Source organism: Callospermophilus lateralis, chromosome 1, assembly GCF_048772815.1.
Source record: "Callospermophilus lateralis isolate mCalLat2 chromosome 1, mCalLat2.hap1, whole genome shotgun sequence".
Taxonomy (NCBI): domain Eukaryota; kingdom Metazoa; phylum Chordata; class Mammalia; order Rodentia; family Sciuridae; genus Callospermophilus; species Callospermophilus lateralis.
The window spans coordinates 203699772-203717780 of record NC_135305.1 but is presented as its reverse complement, the minus strand read 5'-3'; the positions used below and the strand labels follow the sequence as shown (position 1 = coordinate 203717780).

General features: G+C 38.3%; 1 pseudogene; it reads right to left on the bottom strand.

Annotated features, from left to right (window-relative positions):
• LOC143399675 (uncharacterized) overlaps positions 1–17464 on the bottom strand; it is an 83571-nt pseudogene extending 66107 nt beyond the window's left edge.
• Between the last annotated feature and the right edge of the window lie 545 nt (positions 17465–18009).

Here is an 18009-nt window from a genome sequence, read left to right as displayed (position 1 = left end):
AAATGTCAATTGGTGAAGTGTACAGGCAGAAAAAAGGGATGTGGTCACAAGCCAAGGAATGCCATTAGCTGCAGAATATGGAAGAGGTAACTTTGCATAACTGAAGGCTAATTAAAACCCATGTTTCTTAAACAATCAGAGTTTCTATGTGGGAACAAACAGAGAAAAATATTTTTGCCAGGCGCGGTGGCGCAGAGGCTGAGACAGGAGGATAGCCAGTTCAAAGCCAGCCTCAGCGAGGCACTAAGCAACTCAGTGAAACCCTTCTTTAATAAAAATACAAAACAGGGCTGGGATTGTGGCTCAGAGGTAGAGCACTCCCCTAGCATGGGCGGGACCTGGGTTCGATCCTCAGCACCACGTAGAAATAAAAGCATTGTGTTGTGTCCATCTACACCTAAAAAATAAATATTAAAAAAAAATACAAAACAGGGCTGGGGATGTGGCTCAGTGTTTGAGTACCCCTGAGTTCAATTCCTGGTACCTACCTACATATATATATTTTTTTTTTAAAAAATATTTTTGTAGTTGTTGATAGAGGCTTGTTTTTTATTTATTCATATTTGGTGCTGAGATTCAAACTCAGTGCCTCACACATGCTAGGCAAGTGCTTTGCCGCTGAGCCCCAGCCCCAGCCCCTATACTTATATATTTTATATATATTTTTTCTATGTATTTAATAAATTTGTAGAAAATAGACATTATTACAAATAAAGTATTAGTTTGAATTGAGTTAAGGAACACTAATAAATATCCTAATAAGAGAAGGGCAAAGGGAGATTTGAGACAGATAGAAGAGGAGAAAAAGACATAGAAGGTGATATAAAGGCAGAAAAAAAGAGATGTGGTCACAAGCCATGGAATGCCATTAGCTGCTAGAAGATGGAAGAGGTAATAAATGGATTCTCTTCTAGAACATTCCGAGGGAATGCATCTTAGCCAAAGCTTGATTTCTGACTTCCAGATTTGTGAGAGTATAAATTTCTGGTTTTCTAAGCCATCAAGTGTGGAGCAGTTGATTATGGCAGCCCTAGGAAACTAAGACACTTACTCAGGTACATCACAAAAATAATTCCCACCTTTTCTTCCACCAGTAGTTTTCCCTCTCTACTGGGCATATTCTCACCAGCAAACAAGATATTGTTACTTTTTTCCTTGAAAAGAAAACGACTTCATTTCCATTTCCAATTACCATCCCATTTCTTGGCTCTACTTTATTGCAAAACCCCTTAAAAGAGTTGCTTATTGTCAGAGTCTCCAATTCTTCTCCTCTGTTTTCCCCCTTAAACCCAGTCACCCAGGCTCTTGTCTGGACCACTAACCTCCCAGTGCTACACTGAGGGATCCACCCTGTCTTCTCTTTTGCTTGATCTTCAGCAGCATTTGACACAACTTCTGTCACTTGTACACTGGCGACACTTTCTTAACTTGGCTTCTAGCAAGTTATACTCCACCACGCTCACTCCAGTAGTGATCTCATCTACTCTCAAGACCTTAAGCGCCATTTATCTACAGATAACTTCCACATTTATATCTCCAGCCAAGACTCCCCCCCCCCCAAACTCCAGATCACATAAGCAGACTTCTTGACACTGCCATTTGGATGTCTAATAGGTGTCTCTACCTTACCACTCCCAGACTGCACTCCAGGTCTTCCACCATGCTCTGCTCTCCCACAGACTCCTGCCTTCCAGATATGCAGGCCCAAAACCCTACAATCTTTTTTCATTTCTCTTTTTTCCCCCACCCCATATCTGATCTATCAGGGAATTGCTGTTAGTTCTACCTTTAAAATGTAATCCATAATCTACTTCTCACCACCTATGCAGCTTCCAATCTGGACCAAACTGCCATCATCTCTCCCGGATTTCTGCAAGAGCCTCCTAAATCCTTGCTTACTCCCCTGATCCTCCCAACCTCAGTATTTTGTCAACATAAGAGCCTATGATACTATAAAATCAGAGTAAAATGAGGCTGGGTATATAGTTGATTATGGCAACCCTAGGAAACTATTCAGGAGTATGTACCTAGCACATGCAAGACCCTGGGTTCAGGTTTTTTTTTTTTTTTTTAAGGGTAAGTAATGTGTACCTCCTCTGTTCAAAACCTTCCAATGTTTTCCCTTATAAGCAAAAATCTCTACAGTGGTCTAAGAGAACAACATGGTCTCCTTCTCTGATTCCACTGAGCTCATTTTCTCTTCTTTCCAATTCATTTCACCACACAGGAGCAGTGAAGAATCCTAACTCAAGGGAAACATGCCAGGAACACTCTCACCTCATAACTCTTACCATGCCACTTCCCTTTGCCTGTAATGTTCTTTTTGCACATGTGCTATGGAGCTTCCTCTCACCTTCTCAGTGAAGGGTTGTTATGGTTTGAATGTGAGGTGTCCCCCAAAAGCTCACATGTGAGACAATGCAAGAAGGTTTGGAACAGAAGTGATTGGGTCATAGCCTTAACCAAATCAGTGACTTTATCCCTGATGGTATTAACTGAGTGGTTACTAGAGGCAGGTGGGTGTGGCTGGAGGAAGTGGTTCATTGGGGGCGTGGCTGTGGGGTATATATTTTGTATCTGGAGAGTAGAGTCTTTTGTCTGCTTCTTGATCACCATGTGAGCTGGTTCCCTCTGCCACACTCTTCCACCATAATGTTCTGCCTCACCTGAGCCCTAAGGAATGGAGCCCACCCGACTAGGGCCTCTGAAACCATGAGCCCTCAAACTTTTCCTCCCCTACAGTTCTGGTTGAGTCCTTTAAGTCACAACAGACCCAAAACAGGCCTCCTTGAGCCATCTCATTTAATACTGATACTTCTTTCCCCCTAGCATTCCAAATGCCTGTTACTCTTCTCTAGTTCTTAAAATTTAGCACATTTTAATATAAATTTGTTTTTTATTATTTTCTGTCTCCTCCCTTTTGACTCATGAAGCATTCATCTTCCTGGATGAGCCAACATGGTTCTAGCCCCACTTTCCTACCGTCACATGTGTATATTTTGTTTCTCTTGAGTTAGGATTCTTTATGCTGTGTCCATGGAGGCTCAAGGGAGGCATCAGAGCAGATACTCAGTAGGTGAACTAAACTGAAGTAACAAGGAAACCTAGAATGTAAGAGGAAGGTCTCAATACTGCTAAAGGAACAGTCCAAATTGACTCTAGCTTGGTAGAGGAGCTCTGTTGCATTCATTCATTCAAGGACTTGGGCTACTCATGGTTCTGCCATCTTAGTGACATGGTTCTGTCACTTTGGCATGGTCACCCCAATTTCAGATTGGGGAAAGAGCATGAAGGGACATGTATGAGGGGTTTGATGAGCCAGCACTTCTGGCTGGAGGTCTTAGTCACATGGCCACACTTCACTGCAAGGGAGGTTGGGAAATAGAGTCTAAATGAGCAACTGGGAAGAAGGGAAGAGCAGATTTTGACATTCAGCTAGCATTGTTGCTATATGGGGTATGAGAAATGGACATACACACCTAATATATTTTGATTTATTTGGAAAATGTTTTATAAATAAAAATTGTTTCATCAGATCAAATTTTAAGATTATATTTTACTCCGCTTCATGCTTCACTGGGAAGCATGTGATTATATGATTGGCCCTGCTGGGTCATGCGACTAGTACGAGTAGGAGTTGGAGCCTATTACCAAAGGAAGATGCCATATATGGTCAGGGAAGGAACAAACATTACACCATGTTATGACATCTGAAATAATTACTTGTTGATCAGAATTGGGGACACTACTGGGGCTCTGCCTCCATCCCCTGCAGCCATACAGTTGTAATGAACAGCCAGTACCAGCTGCCAGCACCTGCATCTCTTTTGCTAGCATTCTCTGGCTATAAAACCCTGCTGTGCTCAAGGCAGTGGCCTGGACATTCTGGGGAACTGAAGAGCTTGTTCCAGAAGTCCCTGTTCCCTCATCCCTTCAGGAAATGTATGTTCTATTCTGGCTCCCAAACTACCTTCATGTGATAAGGTCCCAGTTATTTGTACTTGATAAAACACACTTCATTGGCTACCTTCCTTTTCTGTCTTGCTTCTCTGCTACTCTACCTGGGATCATTCCCAAATAAACTGCCTCATTGGCTACCTTGGGGGAATCCATCCCTAACAGGATAACATAGAGGCCTATCCTGTTATTACCAGTATGTGTATTGGTCATTGTTTAGCTTTAGCACTCACCTGTGTTGGAAACTGTCAAAGCAAAGAGCAGAGCTTGTAAAGAAACTTCTTAGATATTGTTTTTTATGTCACACTTGGAGATGAGTGAGGACAAGCAGGGCCAGCTGTTTCTGCAAGGACCCTGAGAAGAAAACAAATGTAACAATCTTGCACTGCTCAGCTCCAACAGTAGAATATTTTTCTCCTGGTGTTTCTAAATTTATCACATTGAGCAAAGTAAATCCATTGACCCACTGTGAATAGACTGTTTCTCTTACCCAGGCTTAAGAATACAGACACCAGTAAGAAATGGGTAGAACTTGGAAATGATGAGGCTGACTTAAAGGAGGGAGTGGGAGGAACAGAGATTACTTTACTCCTGAAAAACTCATCCCATCTGGAAAAGCTGACTAGCAGCAATAGGCTCATAAAGGAAGGTCTAGGTCTATTTCTTAGCCAAGTTGATGAAGAAAGACTTTTCAGGAACAGGACAAAGTGCTTGTGTCTTTCATTTTTTGAATCACAGAATGTGATGGGACAAAAAAGCCACCTCAGTCAACATGGACTGACATTTTGACAACACAGCCAAGAACGAAGAGCAGGAATGCCTTTGTCTGATGATCTTGGACATGCTGCAGAAAGGGTCGTCTTATTCCTGACAAGAACTCAAACTGTGCTTTCAGGCAGATCCATCATCCCATGCTTCCTTCCAGATTGCACAGTGCCAAGCAAAGGAAATGATACACAAGTAGATGAAGCTTGATTAGATCATTGTTTCCTTCCCTGACCCTCCTTTTCTGAAATTTGTCAGATATGTTTTTAAAACAAAATTTAGCAAATCTAGTTTAAAAATCAAGTTGGCTTCTTTTAGTAATTCATGAGTCAGGCAGCATCTCCCCTACAGAATACATAAGCATTCCTCTGAATATGGCAGAACAGTTATTTTTTATAATGTACTAAGTTTGGGAACAAGGAAATAGAATAATACAAATAGTGGATTTGTTAACATTACATTTCTTTCTATGTAAGAGTTAAAGCTGTTTCAGGTTGACTGGGGCTCTTCTCATGGGTTGCTGCAAATCTCCTATTTTCAGGGAGAGTTTTATATCTTCTATTTGAAGGTTTTTCTGCTTAATGTATTGATCAACCTTGCATTACCATAACAAAATACCTGAGATAATCAACTTAAAGAGGAAAGGTCTCCACATCATGTACAACCGCCAAAATGGGAAGTTATACTCCATGTATGTATAATATGTCAAAACACAATCTATTGTCATGTATATCTAAAAAGAAAAAATAAAATTAAAAAAAAGAAGAAAGGTTTATTTGGGCTCAATTTTGAAGGTTTCAGCCATGGTTGATTGTCCTGTTGTTTTGGGCTTGTGGTGAGGCAGCACCACTGCATGGCAAGAGAACAGAGTGGAGGAAGCCCATTCATCTCACCGCTAAGCATGAAAGAGAGAAGACCGGCTTCCCACGACGTCCTTTGAGGGCAGAATTCCAATGACCTAAAACCTCCAATTAAGAGACAGAGCTCCAACAGCACCTAGCTAGGGACTAAACCTTTAACGTGGTCTTTGGGGGCATTCCAGATCCAGATGAAGCCCTCAAAGGGTCAGTATGATCGGGTGGCACTTAGCATGAGTGAATCCATCGTGGTCTGTTATGGTGGAGACTGTTAGGATTTGCTCCAAAGCAATGGGCTCCTATAAATTTTATTTAACAAAACATATTTTATGGGTTCTTTTCCTCCATTCTTAACTATTTTGAAAGTTTTACAATCTGTTTCTATTTCTTTAATATTTACCCTTAAAAATTTAACAATTGTGTGTTTCTTATCAAAATGAGACAGTAATATTGTTAACTAAGGGTATGCACTAGGAAAACAAATAATAACCCAAATAAAGAGGCTAAAGAATTATATGCATGGCAAAATGATAAAATTCAAGATGAGCCTTGAACAGTTGGTAGTGCCAGAAAGGAAAGTGTTGTTTTTTTTTTTTTTTTTTTTTTTTTTTTAGAGGCATAATTATAGAGTTCATGTCAAAGGGACACAGAAGTCAACTGAAAAGTTCCCAGTGATCAAAGCCGGAGCAATTTGGTCAACAAAATAAAGTAATATTGGGTTACAGTCCAAAGTACAAAATAAACGTCTGTGAATCTATGTTGACATAAATAAATGTGAACGAATAACTAAAGAAATACAGGGGGAAGAAGAGAAAAATCTTCCATGCAGAAGAACTCCAAACTATGTAGATCTCCACTCTCGAAAGGTAGAGTAAGTTCTCCCAGTGACTTCCTTCTGAGGAGTAGAGTGTGGGGAGGGGGAGAGTAACTTCACAGGGGAGAAGTCGGATAAACACTCCCTCAGACAGGTGGTCACGCTGACTCAACAGTGGTGTCCTGTTAGTAGTATGCTCCTTCTTATGATGTGTGGGGAATAGGACTTTGTGGTCTTCCTCACAAAACCCCATAACCACAGTCTAGTTGTGAGAAAAATATCAGACAAATACCAGGTGAGAGGCATTCTAAAAATAACTGATTGGTATTCCCAAAACTGTCAAGGGCTCCAAAGCCTGAGAAATTGTCACGGGGAGCCTAAGGAGGGAGGCATGATTACTGAATGTAAGATGGTATCATGGATGCGATCCTGGAACAGAATAAAGGATATTCACTAGATCTGAGTAAAATGTGGGCTTGAGTTTACAATAACGCGTCAATATTTGTTCATTAATTGAGACAAATATTCCATAATTGTAAGATGTTAATAATAGGGGAAACTGGATGTGGGGCCTATAGGAACCATTTGTCCTATATTTACAATTTTTCTATTAATCTAAAATTTTTCTAATGTAAAAAAGATTATTATTTTTTTTTTAAAAATGGCTGGAAGTATAGCTCAGTAGTACAACACATGCTTTGCATGTCTAAGTCTTTTAGTTCAACCCTAAACATCAAAAACCAAACAAAATGGGCTGGGGATGTGGCTTAAGTGGTAGCGCGCTCGACTGGCATGCGTGCGGCCCGGGTTCGATCCTCAGCACCACATACAAACAAAGTTGTTGTGTCCGCCGAAAACTAAAAAATAAATATTAAAAATTCTCTCTGTCTCTCTCTCTCTCTCTCTCTCACCTCTCTCTTTAAAAAAAAAAAAAAAAAACAAACAAAAAAAACCTGTAAATGCTGAAACCAGCATAAAGTGTAAATAATTTTAATGTGATTAGGATAGTTATTGCATGTATTATTAAAGAATTATTTAAGCATAAAAATAATTATAATTTTCACGAAAATATACTATTTCCAAAAAAATCTGGAATGTGATAGAAAAGGATGAAAAGGGCAAGTGTAAAGATTTCAACCTGCATAATGTATAAATATATGGAGAAGTACAGTTTTTTTTAGATGTTAGGGGTTATTGCTAGAGAAATAGAAATAGCTATAGGACACCCAAATCAACCCAAGGGAAACCGATACAGCATAATAAAACCAAACTCTGAAATGTGACAAGAATAAGGCCAATGATTAATCTATGATCACAGTAAATATTAAAAGGTTAAATCCCCTTTCAGAAAAAAAGACAGAGTGGGTGGAAAGAAATGAGAAAAAAAAATCCAGCTATAAGATGTTTACAAAAGAGACGTCTGAAAGAACATGATTTTTAAAAAGTGGAAAACAATGGCGAGTATACCAAACAATGGCAAAAGTATGCAGAAAGAATGTGTAATAAATTAAGACAAAAACAAGAAACCAGAGACAGGCACACTATTACTGAAATAGCAGCATCCTCAGTTTCCCTCCGCTTGCCTTTCCCAGCTCACACACAGCCTCAGTCCCCATCAGTCCCCATCAGCCCATTCTGCCCTTTTTAGTAAGTCTGAGAATCTTGAAAAGATGTTTACACTTTTCAGAAGTCCATTCCATGATTCTTGTTGTGTTTTGCCTTGGGCCTGGGAATGATTCATTGCAGGTCTCTGACCTCTGTGGGTCTTTGCAGTCTATTCTACTTCGAGGCCCCCCAGCTGTCTGGCCAAGCTCAGCTAATATAAGGCTGTCATGTTTAATTAGAGTTGACTAAGACCCGAGGATAATGATTACATGTTAACCAGATGGAAAGACCCAATGTTGTGATATGTCATTTATCCTCAAGTGGATCAGTGAATTTTATATAATTCCCATGAAATGCCAAGAAAAGTTGAAGGGAATGACACTGTATTCTAAAGTTCATATGGAAAGAAAAATCCATAAGAATATTTAAGACAGGGCTGGAGGTATAGCTCAGTGATAGAGTGCTTGCCTAGTACAGGAGAGGCACTGAGTTTGATCCTCAGCACCACACAAAAATAAACAAATAAAATAAAGATATTGTGTCCATCTACAACTAGAAAAAATTAAAAAATAAAAAAGAATATGACAATTAAAAAACAACCAAGGGATACTAATCCCAACTAGAAACATAAAGTTATATAGAAAAATAAAGTTAGAGAAATGAAGGTATTATTTCATTTGTAGAAATAGACAAATACATCAACAACAGAGAACGGAGAGATGGAAAACAGAATAATGTGGGAGAATTTAGCTCTCTGGCTAGCAGGCCACATTTCTCCCTCCTTTCAGTATCTTAGGTTCTTTGTGTTCCTAGATAATTCAAATAGAAACAGTTTTTTTACTAGAAGAAAATCTTAAGACGTTTTATTAATCATAGGGTATTCACCGAGACATGAGTTTTAGGCAAAATCTCAGAATACGTTCAACTCAGAGAATGTAATCTCCAGAAGGATTTTCTGTGTGTTTCATTCTCTCTATTTTCTGCCTCGTTCTTCTTTCTCTTGTGAAAGAGATTATTCCAATATTATTTCTCTAGGGAACTTGTCTCATCTTTTGGGGTTCCAATCAGCAATATCAGCATATATTCAGCAAGCGTGTGTGTGTGTGCATGCGCACCAGCACATGCATGCTAGTGCTAGGGATCAGACCCAGGGCCTCACGCATGCTGGACAGATGTTTTGCCACTTAGCTATACTTTCAGCTGGCTTTGAACTTGCAGTCTTCCTGCCCCAGCTGCTGGGATTATAGATATGTACCACCGTACCTAGCCCTTCAGCAGTTTTTCTTTTTTTTAAACATATTCTATTATGAAAAAATTAAACATAAAAATAGAGAGAATAGTATATTATTCCCCATGTACTACTCATCACCAGCTTCAACAACTATTTATGCAGAACCAGTCTATTTCTATCAGTCACTTCCCATCCTCAGCCACTTCCCTTATTCCTGAAATTATTTTGGAGAAAATCTCAATCGCAGATATCAATCTCATTCATAAATATTTCTGAATGTATCTCTAAAAGATAAGAAGTCTTTTTGTGACAAGTTTGCCTAGAACATACATATGATTAGTGAATCTGGTGTGAAAAAAGTCAGCATGACTTTGCTTGTTGAGGGGCCTGAAGATCTTTTGAAAAATTTTCAATTTCTTCTTTGGTTATTGATTTTTTTCTTCGTGGGGTACCAAGGATTGAACGCAGGGGCACTTGACCATGAGCCACATCTGCAGCCCTATTTTGTATTTTATTTAAAGATAGGATCTCATTGAGTTGCTTAGCACCTCACCATTGCTGAGGCTGGCTTTGAACTCATGATCCTCCTGTCTCAGCCTACGGAGCCACTGAGATTACTGGTATGCACCACTGCACCCGGCTGGATATTGTTTTATTCTGATTTCTGATCTCTTTTTGAGGTCATAGGCTTAGTTTCAATTTTGCTAAAATATATCAATTTTTATCAAATTCATTTGGAGGAAAAATTTAAAATACAGTGAGTTAATGGCAGAGAAATGAACTGATGACTCAGAAGAAAAAGGGGAGAATTGAAGGAGCAAGTGCTGATCAGAGGAGACAGACCAAGAGGAACAAGTGGAGGGGAACCCTACTGGTACTGTTATCCCCAAACTAGTGCCCAATCAATTTCCCCCAGCAGTCTGGGCATTTCCCTTTTTCTCATACACTGTTACTGTGATGGGCAACTTAAATACTACTGGGAACACCCAGGAAGAAGATGTATGGTAAATTTCTTTATGCTATCATCATGTTTTCTCATGGGCATTTGTGCCTCCCTTTCATTCAGAGATTTTCTGTTCTACTAAGCCTTAGGTCTAGCAATCTGGGAAGGGGCCATGATGCTCTATCACAGCATCTCAAAGCATACGTGTTTTCCTAACCTCATTTTTTTTTTTTTAAACTGGGGATTGAACCCAGAGGGCACTCAACTACTGAACCACATCCCCAGCACTTTTTTGGATTTTGTTTAGAGCTAGGGTCTCACTGAGTTGCTTAGGACTTCATTAAGTTGCTGAGGCTGGCTTTCAACTTCCAACCCTTCTGCCTCAGCTTCCCGAGCCGTTGGGATTACAGGTGTATGCCACCATGCCTGGCTCTTAGCTGAATTTTTTTGTTGGGTCATAAAATCAATAATATCTTAGTATACTGCCACCTGGTCGAGTAATAAAGGCTACATATTCAAATAGCCAATACTAGATATCCCCGTGGGTAAGAATTTTATCTCTGTACCTGCTGGCTACTACCACAATCATGTCCACCTTGGCTCTCACAGTCAAGAGCTGCTGTTGGTTCAGACCTTCCTGGGATCCTGCTGTTCCTCCTGAAATGAAAGAGTTCATTCTAGCCATGACATGTCCCACTAGTATCTACAGCCTCCAGAGAAAAACCACCCAGTGCTTTAAAAAAGAGTTTATGCTCCTCTCTCAATCAATTTATTTCTCAAGACTTTGATGAAGGAAATTCTTTCAGACTCTAATTGTGGCACATATTTAAGCAGTGGTTAGAATCTTTCAAAGTCTTTGGAGAACTTTCTCTATATTCATGGCTTTCAAAGTGTGGCCCAGAGACCCTTTCAGAGAATGTATGAGCTCAAACCCATTTTCATAATAGTACTATGGTGTTTTTTGCCTTTTCTCTCAATCTCTCATGTTCAGTGGACATCTCAGCAAAGTGAAAACAGATGCAGGTAGGAGAATCCTGCTCTCTCTGATTAAGCTGGACACTAAAGAGATTTATAAAACAATGTTACTCTTCTTTTTTTATTTTGAAGTTATTTTTATTAAAATGTTTTATGCAAAAATATGAGTTTACTTAATTCTTTAGTTAAGTATTACTAAAATATTTTCAGATTTCTGTTTGAATTTCTAATATGACAAATATCTAAAGGTAGAGCACACTTGATCAAAACCTCTTTAAGGTCTTCAATATTTGAAGAGTGTAGAGACACCCTGAGACAAGAAAAATTGGAGAACTTCTGGTCTATATTATATCCCAGAATTTCAGACATCACAACCATATTCAGTATAGGCCATCATTGAATCTAGCTTTCAGTTAGCCTACTAAGAAAATAGGACTGTGAATTCAGCAGATGTGATTCAAGAGTCATACAATTCAACTTTTTTCTGTTTAAGCCTTGTAGTTTTAGGGGATTCTTTTATTACAGTCTTTGAGATTCCCTGGGTTTGAATCCATGTCTTAAATCAAGAGTTTAAGAACTTAACTCTCTCCAGACTCACTAGAAAGAGTAATCTTAACCTCTAAGTCTTAAATTCTTTCATTAAAAAATTTATATGTATGTTCTTTGACAATCACTTATTGCTCTAAAGCATTTTCTTCCAATGAATGTTCATTCCATGTGAAAATTTAAACAACTGTGATAACAATTTGAATAACTATGTGTGTGTGTGTGTGTGTGTGTGTTTTGTTGGAAATTTAACCAAGGTCTTTATACATGCTAGGCAAATGCTTTACCACTAAGTTACACCCCCAGTCCTACACAATCATTTTCTAACATTCTGTGAAAGGCTGCCAAATCCCCATACCTTAACAAGATCTGGATTTCATTGCCTTTGTCCCCAAGCAGACTAGATGTCTACTCTAAGTTTGCTCCAATAACTGAGGGCCTTTTGCCAGCATCTACTCATGGTAACAGTTCCTGCATTAGTAAGGGTTCTTAATTGGAAGGAATAGAACTGATCATTGATTGATTTAAGCAAAACAAGAGTATATTGCGGGGGCTGGGGTTGTGGCTCAGCGGTTGAGCGCTCGCTGCACACATGCAAGACCCTGGGTTTGATCCTCAGCACCATATAAAAATAAATAAATGAAATAAAGGTATTGTGTCAAATTACATCTAAAATAAATAAATATTTTTAAAAAGAGTATATTGCAAAAATGCTGGGAAGCTCACTGATTTAATAAGAAGAATGGAACCAGACAGATTCTCAGCCGAGTTCTACAAGACTTCCAAAAAGAACTAATACCAATACTCCTCAAATTATTATATGAAATAGAAAAGTAGGGAAGGAACCCTTCCAAACTCATTCTATGAGGCTAACATCACCCTGATACTGAAACCAGACAAAGACACACCAAGGAAAGAAAACTTCAGACCAATATCCCTGATGAACATTGAAGCAAAAATTCTCAATAAAATCATGGTCAATCCCATACAAAAACATATGTAAAAGATAGTGCACCATGATGCCCTCTTTCACCACTTCTATTCAACATAGTCCTTGAAATTCTAGCCAGAGCAATCAGACAGACAAAAGAAATTAAAGGGATACGCATAGGAAAAGAAGAACTCAAACTATCACTATTTGCCAAAGAAATGATTCTATATTTAGAAGATCCAAAAAATTCCACGAGAAAACTTCTAGAACTAATAAATGAATTCAGCAAAGTAGCAGGATATAAAATCAATACCCATAAATCAGCATATAAAATCTATACATAACTGATGAATCCACTGAAAGAGAAATTAGGAAAACTACCCCATTCAAAATAACCTCAATAAATAAAAAATACTTGGGAATCAATCTAACAAAAGAGGTGAAAGACCTCTACAATGAAAACTACAGAACACTAAAGAAGAAAATTGAAGAAGATCTTAGAAGATGGAAAGATATCCCATGTTTTTGGATAAGCAGAGTTAATACTACCAAAACTGTTATATGGATTTAATGTGATTCCTATTAAAATCCCAGTGACATTCTTCATAGAACTTGAAAAAGCAATCATGAAATTCCTTTGGAAAAAATAAGAGACACAGAATAGCCAAAGCAATCCTTAGCAAAAAAAGGGAAGCAGGAGGCATCACAATACCAGACATTAAACTATACTCAGAGCAACAAACAAAGACAGCATGATATTGGCACCAAATCAGATATGTAGACCAATGGTACAGAATAGAAGATAGAGACCAACTCATATAAATACAGTTATCTTATACTAGACAAAGGCACCAAAAACATACATTGGGGAAAGGATAGCCTCTTCAATAAGTGGTACTGGGAAAACTGGAAATCCATATGTAGCAAAGTGAAATTAAACCTCTATCTTTCACCATGTACAAAACTCAACTAGGAATTAGACCAGAGACCCTACACCTAATAAAAGATAAAGTAGACCCAAATCTTCATCATGTCAGATTAGGCCCAACTTCCTTAACAAGAGTCCTAAAGCACAAGAAATAAAATCAAGAATCAATAAATGGGATGGATTCAAACTAAAAAGTTTCTTCTCAGCAAAAGAGGCAATCATAGAGGTGAAAAGAGAGGCTACAGTACAGGAGCCAATTTTTACCCCACATACATCAGATAGAGCACTAATCTCCAGGATATATAAACAATTTTAAAAAACTTAATACAAAAAACAAACAACCCAATCAACAAATGGGTTAAGGAACTGAACAGACACTTCTCAGAAGACATACAAGTGATCAACAAATATATGAAAAAAAATGTTCAACATCTTTAGAAATTAGAGAAATGCAAATCAAAACTACTCTAAGATATCATCTCACCCCAGTTAGAATGACAGTTATCAAGAATACAAATGATAATGAGTGTTGGAGAAGATGTGGGCAAAAAGGTACTCTCATACATTGCTGGTGGGACTGCAAATTGGTGCAACCACTTTGGAAAGCAGTGTGGAGATTCCTCAGAAAACTTGGAATGGAACCACTATTTGACCTAGCTATCCCACTCCACAGTCTATATCCAAAGGATTTAAAATCAGCATACAATAGTGACATAGCCACATCAGTTATACTAGCTGAATTCACAATAGCTAAACTGTGAAAACAATTTAGATGCCCATCAATAGATAAATGGATAAAAAACTGTGGTGTTTATAAACACAATGGAATATTAATCAGTATTTAAAGAGAATAAGATTATGGCATTTGCAGGTAAATGGATGGGGTTGGAGTGAAGTAAGCCAATCCCCCAAAACTAAAAGCTAAATGTTTTCCCTGATTAGTGGATGCTGATCTATGATGGAATGGGGGCATGGGAAGAATGGAGGATCTTTGCGTTTGGCAAAGGGGAGGGCGGAGAGGGCTTATGAGGATAGGAAAGATTGTGGAATGAGATGGACATCATTATCCTAGGCATATGTATGATTGCACGAATGGTGAGTCTCTATACCATGTACAACCAGAGAATTGAAATGTTACATTCCATTTGTGTACGATTAATTGAAATGCATTCTGTTGTCATGTATAACTAAGTAGAACAAATAAAAAATTAAAAGAAAAAAGAATGGAGAACTGAACTTAACAGAAAATATAAACAGAGCCATCAAGTTAGGGTTAAAGATACCCCAGGGTTTAGGACTGGGGCTAGGGGCAAGGTATGTTTGGAATATGACTAAAGTTAGGGTTATAGTGAGACAAGGAAGACAGACATGTCATCCCAGCAATTTGGGAGGCTGAGGCAGGAGGATTATAAATTCCAGGCCAGCCTAAGCAATTTAGCAAGACCCTCAGCAACTTAATAAGACCCTGTTTAAAAAAAAAAAACAAAAAACTGGGGCTGTAGTTCAGTGTTAAAGTACCCTGGGTTCAATCCCAGTATCAAAAACAAACAAAAACAAAAAGCAAGGGGACTAGGATTAGCTTAAAGGCTAGAGTTAAATCTGTGGTTGCAAGAGCCATATTCAGGGTTTTGGCTTGTGTTAGGCTGAAGGCTTTTTAAATGTAAGTTCAAAGAGAGCCTTATTGCTTGAGCCTTGTTTAGTGCTATGGTCATGATCATGGTCACAGGGCAGTGATAGGGGTCATAAGGTGAATGTAGTGCAGGGTTTGAGTCTCATTAGGTTTTCTTTTCTTATAAGTGGTCTATTTTATTTTAGTGTCATGCTTTTATTTTTTAGAACATCACATTTATATATGACTTAAGTAAAAGACAAGAAATTCCAATGTTTCAAAACTAACAAGAAGCCATTTTCTTGAAAAGCAAATAAATAAATACACAAAGATCAACAACTATATATCATAAAACCAAATAAAACACCAGGATATGTGTATAAGGAAAAAACAAACAAACCCTGAATTTTCTAAACCTTACTCTTTTTTAAAAAGTATTTTTTTTTAGTTGTATGTGGACACAATAGCTTTATTTTATTTGTTTTTATATGTTGTAGGGATTGAACCCCGTGCCTCACGCATGCTAGACAAGTGCTGTACCACTGAGCCACAACATTGGCCCTAAACCTTAGTCTTCTAAAAACAATCTAGTTTAAATCTGAGGGTATAGTTCAATGGTACAGCACTTGCCTAGTATGTATAAGATCCCTAGTACCACAGCACACACATATAACAACAACAACAACAACAGAACAAACAAAAAAAATCTATTTGAGTCCTAATTTATCTTAACTGTTCCTTCCTTTTCTGAATTTCTTTCTTTTTTCTTTTTTGTGGTACTGAAGTTTTAACATTCACTACCACTGAGCTGTACCCCCAGATCCTTTTGAGGTTTATTTTGAGACAAGGTCTTGTTAAGTTGTCCAGGCTGGCCTTGAACTTGCAATTCTCCTGCCTCAGTCTCCTGAGTCAATAAGATTACAGATATAAGTCACTGTGCCTGGCCCTTCTCTGAAATTCTATGACATACATTCTGTAATTCATAAAATAGTTCCTTGTTTTGTCTATACAGTATTTATACAGATCTTAACTAATTATATCTCCAACTATACAGTATGCTCCATTGAAGAGAGAGACTTTGAAATATCTAGCACTTGACATTGAATTTAACTAGCACACAGTAAAGATTAATTGATGCGTATATTTGGTAGACATCTTTTCACATTTCAGTTGGAGTGAGAAGGAAGATGTGTAATGGTGGTAGTATGTGGAATCTAGGAGAGTAAGATATGTATTGCACATGCAGAATCAACATCTAATGGGTTGCTGCCTGAGCAAAGGGGCTGATATAACTTATTTAATTCTGAGAAAAAAATTACAGTACAATTCTTAACAACATAGTAATTTGATGGGGAAAAAGCATGCACAAAGAATAAGTAACTGTAAACACTATTTAACATCTTTGGGATATATAGGTAACAATCCATAATCAACCTGCTAAAGATATGGTTGTTGAGTGAGTCAAAGGCAATCTTCATATTGTGTTCCTGCTCCTTGCAATGACAGTCCTTAAAAATCTTTGTTCTTCTTGGGCCTGGAGTTGTGGCTCAGCAGTAGAGTACTCACCTAGCACGTGAGAGGCCCTGGGTTCAATCCTCAGTACCACATAAAAATAAATAAATAAAATAAAAGGTATTGACAACTACAACTAAAAGCAAACATTAAAAAAAAAAAAATCTTTGTTCTCTCTTCTACCTTCTTTTGCATCAAGAGTCCTCTCACACTCCTCATTTGCATGCTGCAGGTAAACAGACACACTCTGGTCCCTCACAGACTTCTCTAAAGAAGTCAACAGATCTTTGAGTTCCTTCTGCTGTGACAAGATAAAAATCTCATTCTAACCTTCTCTGATTCAGTTTCACTTTTTCCACTTTTCCGTGTAAAATAGTAATCTCTTCACTGCCCTCAATCAATGTGCAGTTTCAAGCATTGGCCTGGTGAAGAAAATACTTCCGTTGATCCTCTAACTCAAGGCATCACTTATTTATCAGACCATCCAGCTGCCCGTATATCATCAGTGGAGTTATTATTAAATTAACAGTTGAAGTAAGGGATACAGAAGAAACACTGACTGGATCATTGTTATTAATTCCAGTTGATGTCAGTGATCTTAGATTCAGGTTAAAGTCACTTGTGATTGTGGTAGTAGCTATGGCAGTGACAGTGGTGGTGGTAGTTGTGGAAATTGTAGGAGATGCAGTACGTGCCGCTCCACCCACTCCAGGGAATTTTAATCCAAATCCCAAAGTTATACCACCAAGTATTCTAGCCGAAGTTGTCGGAGTTCCAAATGAGAGCTCCATGGCAGTCATGAATATAAAAGCATTTGATATTGAGGTAAATAGCATGGTGGGAGGACTATTAGTGGTGGCATCAGTAGTAGATGGTAGAGCCAAACCTTAGGAACAGTTGCTGCTCACTATCCCATCCACAGAGTAAACAGACTAGCCCTCTGAGGCTGCTTAATCTCCAAAGTGGCAGACCTGGACCTCTCACCTAGGTTTTCTTTATCTGGCTAGTACACATCTCATAACTTTTCCTGTATTAATGGTGATAACCTTAGCTGTGGAAATTAGGTTACTTATCATTAGAAGCCTTCAATCAATGGTTGACTGATTCAGACATTCAAAAGTGACATCCTTGCCTCAAGGTGGGACGAAATCTGAAGTACAGTTTATGGTTCAGAGCTCCCAAAGGGTCTCCAGCTATACCACTTCCTTGCTTAGCTTTCCCCCCTGACCTGTCCTGTTTCCTTTACTCTCCTCCTTTTTTAAAAAACATTGATTTTATTCATGACAGGAACGTGCCCAGCTAAGAGATGATGTTTCTTATCATCCTTGCAGCTAGA